Here is a 19,243-nt window from a genome sequence, read left to right as displayed (position 1 = left end):
TACAAAAGCTTAAACAGTTAGTATTTCAGTCAGAAAACCAACAGACAAACAGTGGAACTTTCCAATATTTACAACTCAATGAACAATGCTCAAGCACTCAAGTGAACTCATGAACATCAATTAGAACCTACAAAACAACAAGAGTTAGTACTCAAAGGCATTTGTATCTCACAAAGTGAGATCAAACCAATCATCAATGCTAAATGTCCAAACCTGAAACACAAAGCACAATTAGTTTATGTACAAAACACTAGTACAAAGACTAGATTCAAAACCAAATCAAATGATCAAAACAGAACTCAATCTTTTGCATAATGCACATTCAAACATGTCACAAGATGTCTTCAAAAGGACCAGCATCAATTCACAAGGCAAAGGCATCAAATGATTCATGTTATGCAAAGACCAACAAATGAGCACAAAATGGACAATCAAATTAGAAAATCCAAATCAAAACAGAAATGCATCCAATGACCTTGAAATTTTTTATACACGTTACTCATGTTATGAACAAGCATCATACAAAATATCAAATCTAGAAGAGTTCAAATGATAGGTGAACAAAAATGAACAAATGCAATGCCCAAAATGTGACACAAATTGTCACACTACATCTTCATGTGTCAAAAACAGTGATAGCATATAATAAAAATTCCAAACCAATCACCAAAAATTTAAATCACATGTGAAGATCAAGCATACAAAAATTCAGATCAATAAGCTCAATGATGAAGGTTTCACAAAGCAATGAACATAGCATATCAATTTGGCATAAGGTTCAATCAAAAATTCACCATTAAAAATCCAGCAACAAACAAATCATGAAAATAATTCTATAAAAAACTAGACATTTAAACAAGACTATAAAAAGAAATTGGAGTCAATTTGGAGCATTTTACTATTTTTTATGATTTTTTAAAGATGAGTAAAATAATATGAGATAAACAAAATAAATGGAGGGAAAATAATATTTGAATAAACCAGAATAAATGAGAGCCACATGATGAAGCGCGAAATGATGATCAAACGATCCAAATTCAAAGATCAAAACGCACAGTATTACTAAAACGCGTGGCGTGCACAACTCATCAGTCAACACACACGCAAGCAGGTCAATGCACTAACAACCAATCAATTGGACACTCTAGCGTACACACAACACACACATCAGTAGACACATCACTTAAGTGAAACGTTGCGTTTCACTTACACAATCACCATACACATCAGCGAGGTCAATGCACACGCGAGCAAGTCAAAGAAAGCATGGCCAATGGAACAGACAAATAAGCAGGCACGTGGATCCACATGGACATAAACCCTAACCAGTTGCGGACGGCGGAAACAACCGTCTTCTCCGGCCGTCTCCGGCGGAGCTTCAACAATTTTTTTCAGAAATGCGTGAATTGTACATCATTCGAAAGATCTTTCAACCAGGAGTTTAAATATCATATACAATTCATCTAAATCATCATGTATCGCACGGATCGAGCAAAAACATTTTCAACATCAAAACAGAAAGTTCATCATACATGTTCAATATTCATCCATTTTCAAAACTAAACCTATCAGCATGCTCCAGGCTACAGGATCTACACAATCATATCAAGAAATTGGCAAATGGAGGTGATGAAATTTTGACTTACTTGAGATGGAGTTTGCTGAAATCGTGTTCTCAAGCTTTCAAACTCTCCAGATCTCTTCCTATGCTTACTCCTTGAAGCTTTGTGCAAGAACTAACAGTTGAAATCACCTAGATTCAGCTAAATTTCAAACTTCCATTAACATGTGATGCACTTGAATCTGCACGAAATCTTGCTCAATTCCTCAAACCAATGGTTGGATCTTGCTCAGAATTCCTCTAGGATCATGAATCTACAAAGAGATTGAAGAAATATGTGGAGAAAATTGAATTTCGAAGAGAGAGAATTTGGAGAGAATTTGGAAATTTGAGATCTGAATTATGTTATTCTCCTTCAATTACAGTTAGGGTTTTGTATTTATATGATGTGCTAATCATGCTGCTAATTAAATTAGGCCTTAGTTAATCATGATTAAGGAGAATTGGAAAATCTTGCAAAATTTGCAAATGAGCTTAGCATGCACATGCCACACGTGAGCAATACCCATGCAAGGCTTGAATCCACTTAAAAACAACCAATAAACAACATGGAATTGATAATTTGCTTGAATCTTGAACCAAATTTGAATTGTAGAATTTCCCTCCAAAATGGTCATGAATGAAATAGTGATCATACAAGCTTCTCCCATGCATGGCAATGATTGTTTTTAAAAGTATTGGTCATGAGGAGCATTTTGCAAAAACAATGGACCAAATTGGAGTTTTGAACCAAAAGTTATGCCATTTTGAAATTCCATGTATACTTTGTGATCATTTGGCCATAACTTTTCAACCAAACATCAGATAATCATGAAATAGGACTTTTTGGAAAGGGGAGAGAAATATCTTCAACTTTCATGTTCACCAAAAATCCATTTAAAACTTATTTGATGTGGAAAAGTCAAGTTGAATGTGGACCAGGAACTTGCCATTCTTGGAAACTTTGAATTACAGGTCATTTTCCATTTTTGGAAACTTTTGTCATGACTTCAAAATCTTTAAGATATATGTTTAACATGATAAATAGGCCTTGTTTGAACATGATTGAGGTGTTTCAACTCATTTCCCCACCTCATAGCCCTCAGTTAACTGCACAGTTGACTTTGTTGGCCCTCAGATGACCTTGACATGCTTTGATGAACTTGAGCCTTTACCACTTGGAGAAATTGCTTCAAAGTGAAACCCTAGCTCATATAAGCTCCATATAATATCATGTGGTCCTCATCTCAAGGAAATACCTCAACTCAATGCACAAAGGAATTCCTTGAAGATCTTGACCTGATGATTGCTTCAGCTACAAAACAAAATGTTAATGACATATTTTTGTGCTTTTGGTTAGTGATTAAAACAAGAAAAGAAATGATATATAATGCAAGCATGCCTGGTGATCTCAAACCACTCACAGGAGATCCCAACCCAAAGGGAAAGGAAGCCAAGATGCTCAAATGATCCTTGAGGTTATGCAATGCAATGATATGATGCCATGAGGGATCTTAGGGACAAAATTGGGGTTTTACATATGCCCCTATTTAAGGTCATTCTAACCGGAGAAATGAAGGTTAAAATCTTCGTCTCGACGAGGTAGAATGGGCTTAAATAATAACAAAGAGACAAATTTTGTTCCCTAAGAGACCTCATGATGCAAATGTATGTATGTAAAAACAAAACTCTGTGGGGATATGTGTCCACAAAGAAGCAAAGAAATCAGGAGAAATTGAAAATTCATAGGAGTAATACACTCACTAGGGGACAGAGACTCTAACGGGGACTCTTATGGGGATAAGAAAGAAAAATAAAAATGCGTGAGCAGGACACGACTTGAAACTGGGGAGTGAAGGGATAAAAACGCGTGAGCAGGTTACGACTCAAAACTGGGGAAAAAAGTTCCAAAGGGAAATAAATCCAATGGAAATACTCAAGCTGGCTCAAAGATGCATATGTTGGGGAATACGCCAACATAGCAAGACTATCCACAATGGATACTTCGGATAAAAATCCGGACTCAGACTGGGGAAAGATCTGAACAAAACATCCCTGCCGGGAAAAATGCATGTATTGGGGAAAACGCCAACACAGCAAAACTATCCGCAATGGATACTTCGGATAAAAATCCGGACAAAACAATCCACTAAGGGACTTCGCTGACGACTTTGCTGGGGAAGTCTAAAAAGACTCTCCAGGGGAAGCAGCGGGATGAGGTGTTACCGGTTACTGGGTAACAAGCTCGGGAAGAATGAGTATCTAAGACTGGTATAAGGGTGAGAGATATCAATCAACCAAAATCATCTGAGGAAGACCTGAAAAAGGTATATTTTAACTCAGGAAAATCTAACTCCACAGGGGACCAAGGTCATAATAGGGAGCAGAAGGAAGGAACACCAGGGATACCGGTTACTGGGTATATAATAGGTGACCAACCAAAGCGTGAATTGATTTTATGCCAAAACACTCATCATCCTGAAGAAAGCTGGAAAAACAAACTTGTTTATAGGATGGACATTCGATTCCGCAAAAGGGAATACGAATCTTACTCGACTGGGGAAGGACAGAAGAGTGCATGAGATATATTATCTATTGCTGTCAGAACGTAGATAATATACTCGCATGGAAGATTATCCACAACCGGGTTGTAGGTTAATAAAGGATAAATCGACCGAAACGTGAATTGGTGTGTGCGCCAACACACCCATCATCCTGAAGAAAGCTGGAAAAGTAGACTTGTTTGTAGGATGGACATTCGATTCCACAAGGAATACGAATCTTACTCAATTGGGGAAGAACAAAAAAAGACTTCAACCAAAGAGTGCATGAGATATATTATCTATTGCCGTCAAAACGTAGATAACATACTCGCATGGAAGATTATCCACAACCGGGTAGTAGGTTAATAAAGGATAAATCAACTGAAAAGAGAAAGGCATCAGGATACCAAACTAGGTATATAATGATGATTAATCAAAGGGAGAAACAATTGTTACCAACAGTAACAGGGTAGACGAGAGATGACTCACCGGGGATAAATTGCGCAAACAAGGCAACTATCCAAACAAATGGGGGGAGAAAATTCGATTCCGCAAAGGGACAACGAATATTACTCAACTGAAGAAACATAAAAGGCTTCGACCGAATAGTGCATGAGATATATTATCTATTGCCGTCAAAACGTAGATAACATACTCGCATGGAAGATTATCCACAACCGGGTAGTAGGTACCAAAACTAGGTACATAATGATGACCAATCAAAGGGGAAGCAACAAACATCACCGGCAAACGGTAAATGAAAGAGGACCCGACGGGGGTAAATTGCTTAATCAGAGCAATCATCCACAAGAAGAAAGGGATATCAATAACAAATACTGGATAATGATAACCATCAAAGAGGGGATTACATGTACCGGATACTGGGTAGAAAACCACGGAAGAGTAACTGTCATCGGTTGGGATGAACAACAAGGGTTAACTCTGCAAGGGGAGAAAGTAGGATTTACAACTACCGGTTACTGGGTAGAAGACCAAAGATTATGATGAGGATAAGGATAAGGTTTACAACTACCGGATACTGGGTAGAAAACCGCAAACTCCGTTGGGGATAAGATGAATAATTACTGATTACTGAGCAAATTATTCCTCTACCACAGGGAAACGCCAGAAACAGTCACAAAAGGGGCCAATTTAGGATCAAACTAAAAAGGCAAACTGAATCAAGACTCATCCTACTGAGGATATAACTCAATAGGGGAACCCATCCCAATATATGTGTTGGGAGGAAACGGAAACAACCGTCGTCCACGAGGATATAACTCAGTGGGGAAATGGCATGAAAGATAACACTTTCTGCTTATGGGGTTGACTCTACATGGAGGGATCAGACACCAACCTCTTCTTGGGGAGATATACCACCAGATAGCAGGAGACAACAAACAATAGATATATGGCAAAAAATGCAACATGAATATCTGAATGTTAAAATTATGCATGTATATGCGTGGTTTATGTATGATGAATGCTGACAAACAGACACATCTAACACAAACAGGCCCAGGAATCAACCGCCTGGTACTACATCTCAAGAGAGAAAGCCAGGATCACCAATGGAGAGTATCCAATCTGCTGGAAATCCGAGATGATAGGAAGCAAAGACCTTGCCGGAGAATCATAGACATCAGGAATTCACAAAAATCTCTGAGTGATGAATCATCAATCAATCCGGCTAGGGAAAAGAGTCATTGCACAGGCATAAACTGCCACAAAAAGTAACTCTACTGGAGAATCCCACTGAGGGATAAAAGAGGAAACTGGTGATCAACCACCAAGTACCAAACTCACCAAGGAGATCACACCTGTTGAAGAGAAAAGATCGGGACGAACCATCAGTCTCAGCTGGGAGAAAAAATTCATTGCACAGGCAGAATCTGCTACAGCCGTAACTCTGTTGGGGGAGCAGTGAAATCACAAGATCTCCGCAGGGATGAATCATCAGTCTCAGCTGAGGAAAAGTGCTTAATTGCGCAAGTAGAATCTGCCACAAAAGCAACTCTGGTTGGGGAAATTGTCGTCACAGATAAAATCCACCACACTAACAATTCCGCTGAGGATCAGAGATACCAGGGAACAACAATATCTTTGCTGGGGATAACATCATAAAAGATAAGATCCAACACACCCACAACTCCGCTGGGGATCTATCTGAGGAAATGAAGGAAATATGGGGATCAACCACCAAATACTGAACCTTCCAACGAGGACATATCTGCTGAAGAGGGAAGTACCACTGCTCTTCTGCTAGGGGAGGAATCAATGAACATTCCAACCGGGGATAGGAGTTAATATGAGACCACTTCTACCACATGAGCAGCTCTACTGGGGAGTCTATCCGATGGATAAAGGGATTCTGGGGGCCCACCACCAAAACAAATCTTCCAGAGATAACACATCCGAGGAGAGAAAATTACTGCTCTGCTGAAGTGAAAAGGGATGAATCCTGCCAACACTTGGTAGGGGAAGAAGCCAAGAAAGGCACCCTGCTCGGGAGAAAAACCACAGAAGGCTCCGGAGGAAGAGGATACAGCAATTCCAGAGATATGAACAAATGTCTTACCCTGTTGGAAATCATACCACCCTTGGGAGAGCACTGAGGATCTCCTAAGTATCTTTTATCATTGTGAATGTTCACTTTGTTTAAAAAACAATTTGTGATTTTTTTTTGTTTAAAACAATGATATTTTATCAATTAAAACATGCAAAACATTTGTTGAATTGAAACAAATAAGAGTGCAAATAATTGGATAAAAGCTCAAATTCATTTGATGGAATGGTAGTCTGCAAATGGCAAGACTCCATAGATCTTTTACAAATTTGAAATTGGTGATATATATTGGAAAGGGCTACATTGAACATAATGACCATTTCTCCACCAATTCCGGATTCAATGTATTCGAAGCTTCAGTTGACGATGAATGAACAGGAACCTCTGACGGATGACAGATGTAGAACACAGTCTTGTCAGGATGCAGTTACTTGCCAAATCCCTAATTTTTGCCTAGATTGCCCCAGGATGAGGTACTCAATCTAGCGGGATGCAAATTCATCATCATTTTTTTTTATGTCTCTAACTTTTGCCTGGATCGCCCTTTCGGGTTTTCAATCCACCGAGACGCTCATTATTGCCTAAGCTGCCCTTTCGGGTTTTCAACTTAGCGAGCTATTCTGTTTTTATTTTTAGGAAAAGTATTTCTTGACTGCATCTGAATTCACAGGATGAGTGAAATCCTCCCCATCCATAGTTGTAAGTATCAAAGCACCGCCTGAAAAAGGCTCTCTTAACAACATATGGACCCTCGTAGTTTAGAGTCCACTTGCCCCTGGAATCGGGCGCGAAAGACAAGACTTTCTTGAGCACAAGGTCACCTTCTCGGAACACACGAGGCTTGACCTTCTTATCAAAAGCTTTCTTCATTCGCTGTTGATATAACTGACCATGACACATGGCAGTCAATCTCTTCTCTTCGATCAAATTCAGCTGGTCATAACGACTCTGAATCCATTCAGCATCAGTCAACTTGGCCTCCATCAAGACTCTCATTGATGGATCTCCACCTCTACTGGGAGCACGACCTCCATGCCATAAACAAGAGAGAAAGGGGTTGCCCCTATTGAAGTGCGGACAGATGTACGATATCCATGCAAAGCAAATGGCAGCATCTCATGCCAATCTTTGTACGTAACAACCATCTTCTGGATAATCTTCTTGATATTCTTATTAGCAGCTTCAACATCCCCATTCATCTTGGGTCTGTAAGGAGAAGAATTATGGCGTGCAATCTTGAACTGGCTACACAGAAACAAGGTAGTCATAGCTCGTTGATACGTGGCTCCGGCGTTCTTCAAACCGAAGGGCATCACTCAATGACAGAATGTTCCCCAAGGTGTGATGAATGTTGTCTTCCCCATATCCTCGAGTGCCATCTTGATCTGATTATATCCGGAAAATCCGTCCATAAAGGAGAAGATATTGAATTTAGCTGCATTGTCTACCAACATATCAATGTGTGGCAAAGGGAAATCATCTTTCAGACTAGCTTTATTCAAATCACGGTAATCCACACACATCTAGACTTTTCCGTCTTTATTAGGCACGGGCACAATATTGGCCACCCATTGAGGATACGTAGAAGTCACCAGAAACCCCGCATCAATTTGCTTCTGAACTTCCTCTTTGATCTTCGCTGCCATATCAGGATGAGTTCTTCTGAGCTTCTGCTTCACAGGCACACACTCAGGCTTCAAGGGCAGGAAATGTTGCACAATATCTGTATCTAGACCTGGCATGTCTTCATACAACCAAGCAAAGATATCCGAATATTCTCGTAGCAATTCGATCAACCCCTTCTTAACAGACTCTTCCAGGAGTGCCCCAATCTTCACCATTCGAACACAATCATCAGACCCCAAGTTGACTGTTTCCAGATTCTCAAGATGCGGCTGAATGATTTTCTCTTCATGCTCAAGAAGACGGGTAATCTCATCAGGAATCTCTTCAACATCATCTTCCTCTGCCTCAAATACAGGGAATTCAAAATTGGGAGATGGCGTTGGATCATTATGTTCAATGGGTTTAGAAATCAACCTGCATAATGATTTTGGATATGAAAAGCTTTTAGAAATCAAACAAGGCAAATCATTATGCAGATGAAAAGGTTGATTTTATTCTTTTTTTAGGGTTTTATGTGATCACCAATTTCATGCAAAAAAGCGAAAATGGAAAATAATTGGAAAAACAAACATTTTACATGAATTTATTGAATTAAAATATCATTGTATTTATGTTGCCAACAATGTCATCACTTCTCCTTTTGGCATGGGAGAAGGGTTTTTCAAACAAAGTGAACATTACTCTGACTTATGGATAACTGTAGGAACATCCACAGCGACCCAATTGTTGCAGACCCCTCCAGGGATGACAAAATGTTCAGAATCCTCTACATCATCTTCCAAGACAACAAAAGCTTCCTCGCTTTGACCGGTGTGGATGAAACCTCCACTCTTGAACAACTCCTTCTCATTGAAGACCCCAGAAGAAAAGCCAATGCCAGCCCGGGACTTGTTGTCTTCCAGCTCAATCATTTTTCCTAGACCACCAACTGCACCACATTCAATGGCCAATTTCGCATCTCTATAGGAAGCAAATGAAGGAGTTCTCTTCTCAACAGGCTTGGCTATAGATAAAGCTTGGAAAGGAGTTCCAACTTCATCCTCAGCATCTATGTATGAGAAGGAAGACAAATGGCTAACTAGGAGAGCCTTTTCTCCAGAATTCACAGTTCTCTTGCTCTAGATGATCCATCAATCTGGAAGAGTTGGCTCTGGTGTAGTACCGGTGACTCAGCTTGTCTTCAAAATAAATGAAGAGCACAGAGTTAGACCACAGGACCAGAAGCTGAGAACAACACCTGCTTATGCAAATGATGCATGCAATGCTTGTGCACATGATTTGTTTTTATTTCAAAGGAACTTTAGGGTTTTATTTGCAAATTTTGGATATATTAAGCATTTTATCGCATATGGAAAAATCAAATCAAATAAAAGGGAAAAGAAGTTTTTTGTCTTTCCATGTTTGAAAATTTTGCAAATAAATCCTTTAAGTTCCTTGAAAATTTTCTTTTTTTTTCTGATGATATGGATGTAGATGAGTGCACGAATGCATGAATGCAACAATCACACTCAAGGATCAAGCAAAGCACACCAAGCAAAGGTCATGGGGTGGATCATATTATCCTTAATATCAATCACCCATTTTGGTGGATTATGGTTTACACCTTATCAACACCCAAGTTCCATTGATATTAAGGATGTATGAACGGATCAACCATGAATCACGGGTTTGTTGCAAGTCACGAGCATGGAGTCTCGGTTAAGAACCACCCAAAGGGAGTGTACTAGGGTTTAAACCTGTCGGACATGTTCTACCAGAGGTTCCCATAGTCATCATCCCATAGTTCGAATATTATCGGAGAAACGACTACTCGTATTCCAAAAATATTCTCAAGAGAGACTCTTATGAGTGTAGTATCGCGTAACAATCGTATCAAATCTTACATTTGACTGACCTCCGCACTACGTCCTAAAAATAGGCCAAGACGGGCTTGGTAAACTAAGGTCCTTGGCTTCTAAGGTCTATATTGGAAAGAGTAATCTCTAACCACAACTTACTTGTGTGACATTATTGATCCCAACATGACCTCCACCAAGTGAATGGACTCGCAAGTCAACTTTCTAAGGAATAACTCCACACAAGTCGACGAGACTATCCCATTCTCCTATCCTAAGTGCACTCGAGTTCGGGTATAGAACTCATCTCACAAAGATCACCAAACACACAAGTAATTGATATATCAAGCAATTCAAACAATACAAACAATACAGTAATCCCAAATTGCACAAAAATATGTCATAAACAATTATAATACAACAAGTGTGAAAAGTTTGCAAAACCCACCAGGGTGATCACATTCTCCCCAGCAGAGTCGCCACTTTTCTATAGCGGTGTATTTGTTACCATTGGAAATATTAACTAAATCCAAGGTAAATCATACAAAGTCGAGTCGCCACCGCACTTCTATTTATCCAAAGGAATGGTTAGAAAGCGAACAAAAACCTAAAAAGTTTTACAAACAAAACTAGTAAAAGAGACAAAGATCTGTTTAAGGGGGTTGGTTATGTAATGGGAAGGTGTTAGGCACCCAAAACATCCTAGGTACTCCTAGGGATCCCTTTTCACGCTTATTGCAAAAGGTTATTGTTTATGAAAATTTTTGTGCAAACATGATTGAAGAGATGAGAAAAGAATATACAAGTTTATTTACATTTTGTGTTTGGATGGATAAACCCATTGCCTACGTACCCTCTCATGAAAGATAAGGATCAAAACCTCGTAGTTCGGGTAAAAAAATTCAAAACAAGTGAGTGGATTGATTTTAAACAAAAGCCTTAAGGTCTTTCGTTATCAAAGGGAGAAAACTCGACCTAAACCAACAACCCACCATGTGAGTAAGGCTTCGACATACTAGTGAGGGGTTAACCCTATAATAAGTATGGAAGGCTTACAATCCAACCACTAAGGATGCAGTGAGATTTACATCAACCACTGAGATAACTCAAACCTATGGATAATGCATAAAAAGTTTGATTAAGAAGTGGACATATGGACCACAAAAGCAATTGGAAGTGAGTTGAATTTACCAATTATAAGTATGTACAAAGATGGTCAAATTTGACTTAAAGATTCAATTCAAAATGAGTATTATGAAAAGAAAGTTTGAAAATCAAAGGCATAAGGCCTAGGTTTCTAATGTTGAAACCAAGTGAAAATGTTTGCACACAGGTTTTTGGTTTGGGTTAAGGATGAAAAAGGATCAAGGTTAAGCATGCAAGAGGTGGGGAATAAAGGAATGCAATCACAAGTAGGGTTACTCTCTTGAGATCATATGGATGATCCAAGTAAGTCCCATCCTTTGGAATAAGGAAACACAAGGTATAAACAATGATCAAGTCTCATAAGAGAACTACAGAAAGAGGAAACAGAATGCCAATCAATGGACTTACATCCAACTCCCAACAACAAACAGGAAACAGAATGCCAATATATGGACTTAGATCCGACTCCTAACAACAAACAGGAAACAGAATGCCAATAAATGGACTTATATCTAACTCTTCAACAACAAACATCAAAAGCAAACACATACAAAGAAAGCATCACACACTATATACATACAAGGTGACTCAAGCAATGGGTGGGCTTTAGTCAAGAGGGGTCATATCAACCTCGACAAACAAGCCAAACTGTAATGGTAAGCTGGAGCTCTTAACCACTAACATTGAGAGTTAGGGTGAAGCTGATCAAAATGGAAATGAGGATGAGACCTCATGCTCTTAGCCCTGGCCTGGGTGAGCTTATGATAAAGAAAGTGTGGGGATCCAGAAAGAGGGATCCTATTCCACTTGATAGACTTTAAACAAGATCTTGGGTATATGTTCTAGAGCATCAGCACGTAATGCGAGCATAAAGAATGACTCACTGAATAACAGGGGATTGGCTACTAATCCCTTCTATCTGTCAATTGCCTCTTCACTTAGGAGGACTTATCAAGTAACACTTGCCTCAACTAGAGGTCTTTGGCACAATCTGTAAACAATCACAAACAGAGCCTTATAAGGAGGACTTCGGCCAAAATGCCTGCCAAAAAGGTGACAGGACTTCCAAACTACATGAAGTAAGAGAGTAGCTACCTAAGTGGTGTGTCAATATTTACCTGTACAAAAGCTTAAACAGTTAGTATTTCAGTAAGTACCTGTACACTGTACAAAAGCTTAAACAGTTAGTATTTCAGTCAGAAAACCAACAGACAAACAGTGGAACTTTCCAATATTTACAACTCAATGAACAATGCTCAAGCACTCAAGTGAACTTATGAACATCAATTAGAACCTACAAAACAACAACAATTAGTACTCAAAGGCATTTGTATCTCACAAAGTGAGATCAAACCAACCATCAATGCTAAATGTCCAAACCTGAAACACAAAGCACAATTAGTTTATGTACAAAACACTAGTACAAATACTAGATTCAAAACCAAATCAAATGATCAAAACAGAACTCAATCTTTTGCATAATGCACATTCAAACATGTCAGAAGATGTCCTCAAAAGGACCAACATCAATTCACAAGGCAAAGCCATCAAATGGTTCATGCTATGCAAAGACCAACAAATGAGCACAAAATGGACAATCAAATTTGAAAATCCAAATCAAAACAGAAATGCATCCAATGACCTTGAAATATTTTATACACGTTACTCATGTTATGAACAAGCATCATACAAAATATCAAATCCAGAAGAGTTCAAATGATAGGTGAACAAAAATGCACAAATGCAATGTCCAAAATGTGACACAAATTGTCACACTACATCTTCATGTGTCAAAAACAGTGATAGCATATAATAAAAATTCCAAACCAATCACCAAAAATTCAAATCACATGTGAAGATCAAGCATACAAAAATTCAGATCAATAAGCTCAATGATGAAGGTTTCACAAAGCAATGAACATAGCATATCAATTTGGCATAAGGTTCAATCAAAAATTCACAATTAAAAATCCAGCACAAAACAAATCATGAAAATAGTTCTATAAAAAACTAGACATTTAAACAAGACTATGAAAAAAAATTGGAGTCAATTTGGAGCATTTTACTATTTTTTATGATTTTTTAAAGATGAGTAAAATAATATGAGATAAACAAAATAAATGGAGGGAAAATAATATTTGAATAAACCAGAATAAATGAGAGCCACATGATGAAGCGCGAAATGATGATCAAACGGTCCAAATTCAAAGATCAAAACGCACAGTATTACTAAAACGCGTGGCATGCACAACTCATCAGTCAACACACACGCAAGCAGGTCAATGCATTGACAACCAATCAATTGGACATGCTAGCGTACACAAAACACACACATCAGTAGACACATCACTTAAGTGAAACGTTGCGTTTCACTTACACAATCACCATACACATCAGCGAGGTCAATGCACACGCGAGCAAGTCAAAGAAAGCATGGCCAATGGAACAGACAAATAAGCAGGCACGTGGATCCACATGGACATAAACCCTAACCAGTTGCGGACGGCGGAAACAACCGTCTTCTCCGGCCGTCTCCGGCGGAGCTTCAACAATTTTTTTCCAGAAATGCATGAATTGTACATCATTCGAAAGATTTTTCAACCAGGAGTTCAAATATCATATTCAATTCATCTAAATCATCATGTATCGCACGGATCGAGAAAAAACATTTTCAACATCAAAACAGAAAGTTCATCATACATGTTCAATATTCATCCATTTTCAAAACTAAACCTATCAGCATGCTCCAGGCTACAGGATCTACACAATCATATCAAGAAATTGGTAAAATGAGGTGATGAAATTTTGACTAACTTGAGATAGAGTTTGCTGAAATCGTGTTCTCAAGCTTTCAAACTCTCCATATCTCTTCCTATGCTTATGCCTTGAAGCTTTCTGCAAGAACTAACAGTTGAAATCACCTAGATTCAACTCAATTTCAAACTTCCATTAACATGTGATGCACTTGAATCTGCACGAAATCTTGCTCAATTCCTCAAACCAATGGTTGGATCTTGCTCAGAATTCCTCCAGGATCATGAATCTACAAAGAGATTGAAGAAATATGTGGAGAAAATTGAATTTCGAAGAGAGAGAATTTGGAGGGAATTTGGAAATTTGAGATCTGAATTATGTTATTCTCCTTCAATTACAGTTAGGGTTTTGTATTTATATGATGTGCTAATCATGTTGCTAATCAAATTAGGCCTTAATTAATCATGATTAAGGAGAATTGGAAAATCTTGCAAAATTTGCAAATGAGCTTAGCATGCACATGCCACACGTGAACAGTACCCATGCAAGGCTTGAATCCACTTAAAATCAACCAATAAACAACATGGAATTGATAATTTGCTTGAATCTTGAACCAAATTTGAATTGTAGAATTTCCCTCCAAAATGGTCATGAATGAAAAAGTGATCATACAAGCTTCTCCCATGCATGGCAATGATTGTTTTGAAAAGTATTGGTCATGAGGAGCATTTTGCAAAAAGAATGGACCAAATTGGAGTTTTGAACCAAAAGTTATGCCATTTTGAAATTCCATGTATACTTTGTGATCATTTGGCCATAACTTTTCAACCAAACATCAGATGATCATGAAATAGGACTTTTTGGAAAGGGGAGAGAAAGATATTCAACTTTCATGTTCACCAAAAATCCATTTGAAACTTATTTGATGTTGAAAAGTCAAGTTGAATGTGGACCAGGAACTTGCCATTTTTGGAAACTTTGAATTACAAGTCATTTTCCATTTTTGGAAACTTTTGTCATGACTTCAAAATCTTCAAGATAGATGTTTAACATGATAAATAGGCCTTGTTTGAACATGATTGAGGTGTTGCAACTCATTTCCCCACCTCATAGCCCTCAGTTAACTGCACAGTTGACTTTGTTGGCCCTTAGATGACCTTGACATGCTTTGATGAACTTGAGCCTTTACCACTTGGGGAAATTGCTTCAAAGTGAAACCCTAGCTCATATAAGCTCCATAAAATATCATGTGGTCCTCATCTCAAGGATAGACCTCAACACAATGCACAAAGGAATTCCTTGAAGATCTTGACCTGATGATTGCTTCAGCTACAAAACAAAATGTTAATGACATATTTTTGTGCTTTTGGTTAGTGATTAAAACAAGAAAAGCTATGATATATAATGCAAGCATGCCTGGTGATCTCAAACCACTCACAGGAGATCCCAACCTAAAGGGAAAGGAAGCCAAGATGCTCAAATGATCCTTGAGGCTCTACAATGCAATGATATGACGCCATGAGGGATCTTAGGGACAAAATTGGGGTCTTACATGAACATAATGACCATTTCTCCACCAACTCTGAATCCAATGTATTTGAAGCTTTAGTTGACGATGACTGAGCGAGAATCTTTGACAGATGACAGTTGTAGAACAAAGTCTTGTCAGGATGCAGTTACTTGACAAATCCCTAAATTTTGCCTAGATTGCCCCAGAGTGAGGTACTCAATCTAGCGGGATATATATATTCATTTTTTTTATGTCTTTAATTTTTGTCTGGATCGCCCTTTCGGGTTTTCAATCCACCGAGACGCTCATTTTTGCCTAACTCGGCCTTTCGGGTTTTCAACTTGGCGAGCTATTCTGTTTTTATTTTTAGGCGAAGTATTTCTTGAATGCATCTGAATTCATAGGACGAGTGAAATCCTCCCCATCCATAGTTGTAAGTATCAAGGCACCGCCTCAAAAGGCTCCCTTAACAACATATGGACCTTCATAATTAGGAGTCCACTTACCCCTGGAATCGGGTGCGAAAGACAAAACTTTCTTAAGCAGAGGTCACCTTCTCGGAACACACGAGGCTTGACCTTCTTATCAAAGGCTTTCTTTGTCCTTTGCTGATACAACTGACCATGGCACATGGCAGTTAATCTCTTCTCTTCAATTAAGTTCAACTGGTCATAACGACTCTGAACCCATTCAGCCTCAGTCAACTTGGCTTCCATCAAGACTCTCATTGATAGGATCTCAACCTCCACGGGGAGCACAACCTCCATGCCATATACAAGAGAGAAAAGGGTTGCCCCTGTTGAAGTGCAGACATATGTACGATAGCCATGCAAAGCAAATGGCAGCATCTCATGCCAATCTTTGTACGTAACATTCATCTTCTGAATAATCTTCTTGATGTTCTTATTATCAGCTTCAACAGCCCCATTCATCTTGGGTCTATAGGGAGAAGAATTATGATGTGCAATCTTGAACTCGCTACACAGCTCTTTCATCATCTTGTTGTTCAAATTAGATCCATTATCAATAATGATCTTATCTGGCACACCATATCAGCATATGAGTTGGTTCCTGATAAACTTCACAACCACCTGCCGGGTCACATTCGCATAAGATGCCGCTTCAACCCATTTGGTGAAGTAATCAATTGCTACGAGAATAATGATAACATGAAACTATATCACATTTTTGGACTTGATTTAATTAAATTATATTGTTATTTGATTCGATTTATTTTATATTATTCGATATTACTTGGTATTTTCTTTTTATTTATTTCAGGTGTCATTATTTAAAGCATGGGTGAAAAAGAATAAAAAGGGGTGCAAAAAGAAGACTTTGTAGGAAAGCATCTCACTAAAGCCCAGCCCACGCCAACTACAAGGAAAATGGATGTGACGACCGCCACAGGCATGTGACGAGCGTCACGCCCCTCTACTTAGTGTTACGACCGTAACACAAGGTGTGACGGATGTCACACACCCCACTCCTATTTTTATGCTTTGACGCGCGTAACAGAAGCACGTTCTCTCCTATTTTTCCTATTGACTCGTTGACGCTTTAGAAACCTTACTGAAGATACCTTTGAGAAAACTGTTACTTTATGGATGAATATAAATAGACCTCAAAGGATCCAATTGAAGACACACAGACTACGCCGTGCAATATTTTCCCTGCTTTCTAATTTTCCAGCATTCTATTTTCTTAGCAATTTTATTTTATTTTCTTTGCTAGCTTAATTTACTAAGCATTCAATTTATTTTCTCACAATAGTTTCTACACCGGAAACTATTGTGTAATTTTTACTGGATCTAACCTTACGTTAGATCATAGTATTTTATTTCTTTGTTTTTACCTTTCTGTCTGATCAAGAATTGTGAAGAACAAATCCAACCGACTTGTGGTGGAGTGTTCGAGCATCGAAGTTAGGAACAAAACCAAGATTTCTAGTAATTTTCCAGGTTCATTAGTTAATTGAGTTATTATTTTAGTTTACATATGCTTTGTGCTGCTATTTATATATATTGTTTGTTTATTATGGCCGTATTTATGCATGATTGTTGTTTAGGCATGTTTAGCATGTCCGACTAATCAATTTAGATATCGGTATGTAAAGTAAGCGGAATAAAGGAATCAAAACTGAGTTGGTTTAAATTTATTTAAAAATATAGTCACTCTTTTTCTGGTCTCAACTTACAGAGTTAATACTAAAGTTTTTGTACGAGAGTAAAAGACATAAAGAAGTTAAAATCAACAGAACGACGGTTTGAGCTTTTAACTGGACAGTGTAAATTGGACATTAACTTTAAATCAGGGCGAGAGCAATTTTTAAGGTTAATTAAACTCTAATCATTTTCAAAAATTATTGTTAAAGGATAAATGTGAGAACGGGAGTTAAGCATTTAAGTTTAATCATATAGTCTAAGTCAACAGAGCGAGAGTTTGAGACGAGGGCGTTTAAACGTTAGTATTTTCTTAAAAAGAGTTTCTATAGATTCTATTGTTTTCAAAAAGTGATTTTAGATTTAACGAAATAGTGAGAGCGTACGTTAATATAGAGTCATAGTCTGATTCAACAGAGCGAGAGTTTGAGGAAAAGACTTTTAAGTTAATAGTGTCGACCGGAAAGACTTATTTCTAAGAAAAAGACCAATGGAGATTTGATTCCCTAATTATGAAGAACTACGTACCGATATCCGTGTTATTTGATATTTAATCTAGATCCAATTTTAGTTTTATTTTCCCCTCTAATCATCAAAGTATCATCCGCCTTAGCTTTACACAGTAACCCTAGAAAAACGGTATATCGATTCATTAAGTCCCTGTGGGATCGATATCTTTTAAAATTACGCGATTAGACTGTGCACTTGCAGTTAATACCCCGATAGACTCATAAAGTCGCGATCAAGTTTTTGGCGCCGTTGTCGGGGACTTTTATTTAGTCGATATCGTAACTCTTCTGTTACACTGTAGAGACTAAGGCTATTTTTTTCCTTCTTTTTTGTTGATTTGTATGCCACACACTCGCTCACAAGGTGAACCGTACTACTTACGAATCAACGACGTTGAACGATATCTCCGATTATTACGACGAATTCGGGAGTATCGTGCTACAAACAATCTTTCTCCAATCGAAATTCCTGATCTCAAAAATCTTCTTCCTTCGACGATACCAGCGATGGCAGAACCAGCTCGTGCTCTTCGAGATTACGCTGCTCCATCGCAAGATGAGCCGCATTCGAGTATTGCTCCACCCGCAATCGAAGCAAACAACTTAAAACTTAAACATTCGCTGTTGCAGGCAGTGCAACAGAACCAATTTTCTGGAAATCCTACCGAGGATCCAAACCTTCATTTATCCGTATTTGTCCAATACGCTGACACTGTTAAAGCTAATGGTGTCACTTCAGAGGCAATTCGACTTCGTCTCTTTCCTTTCTCGTTAAGAGATAAAGCTAGAAGATGGCTTCAGTCTCTTCCTTCCAATTCAGTTACCACATGGAATGAGTTGAAGAAAGTCTTTCTTGCCCGATATTTTCTCCCAAGCAAAACAGCTATGTTAAGAGCCCAGATAAATGGATTTAAGCAAAAAGATAACGAGTCTCTTTTCGAAGCATGGGAAAGATACAAGGACATGACGAGACTTTATCCACACCATGGTTT

At 38.4% G+C, this 19,243-nt stretch overlaps 1 non-coding gene across 1 annotated transcript; it reads right to left on the bottom strand.

Moving 5' to 3' along the window:
• Positions 1-19,136: 19,136 nt before the first annotated feature.
• LOC127116508 (small nucleolar RNA R71) lies at positions 19,137-19,243 on the bottom strand. The gene has a single exon (XR_007801339.1). It is a non-coding gene; the product is annotated as a small nucleolar RNA R71 (small nucleolar RNA).

The sequence above is a fragment of the Lathyrus oleraceus genome, chromosome 1, assembly GCF_024323335.1.
Source record: "Lathyrus oleraceus cultivar Zhongwan6 chromosome 1, CAAS_Psat_ZW6_1.0, whole genome shotgun sequence".
Classification (NCBI taxonomy): Eukaryota; Viridiplantae; Streptophyta; class Magnoliopsida; order Fabales; family Fabaceae; genus Lathyrus; species Lathyrus oleraceus.
This window is presented reverse-complemented; position numbering and strand designations above follow the sequence as displayed.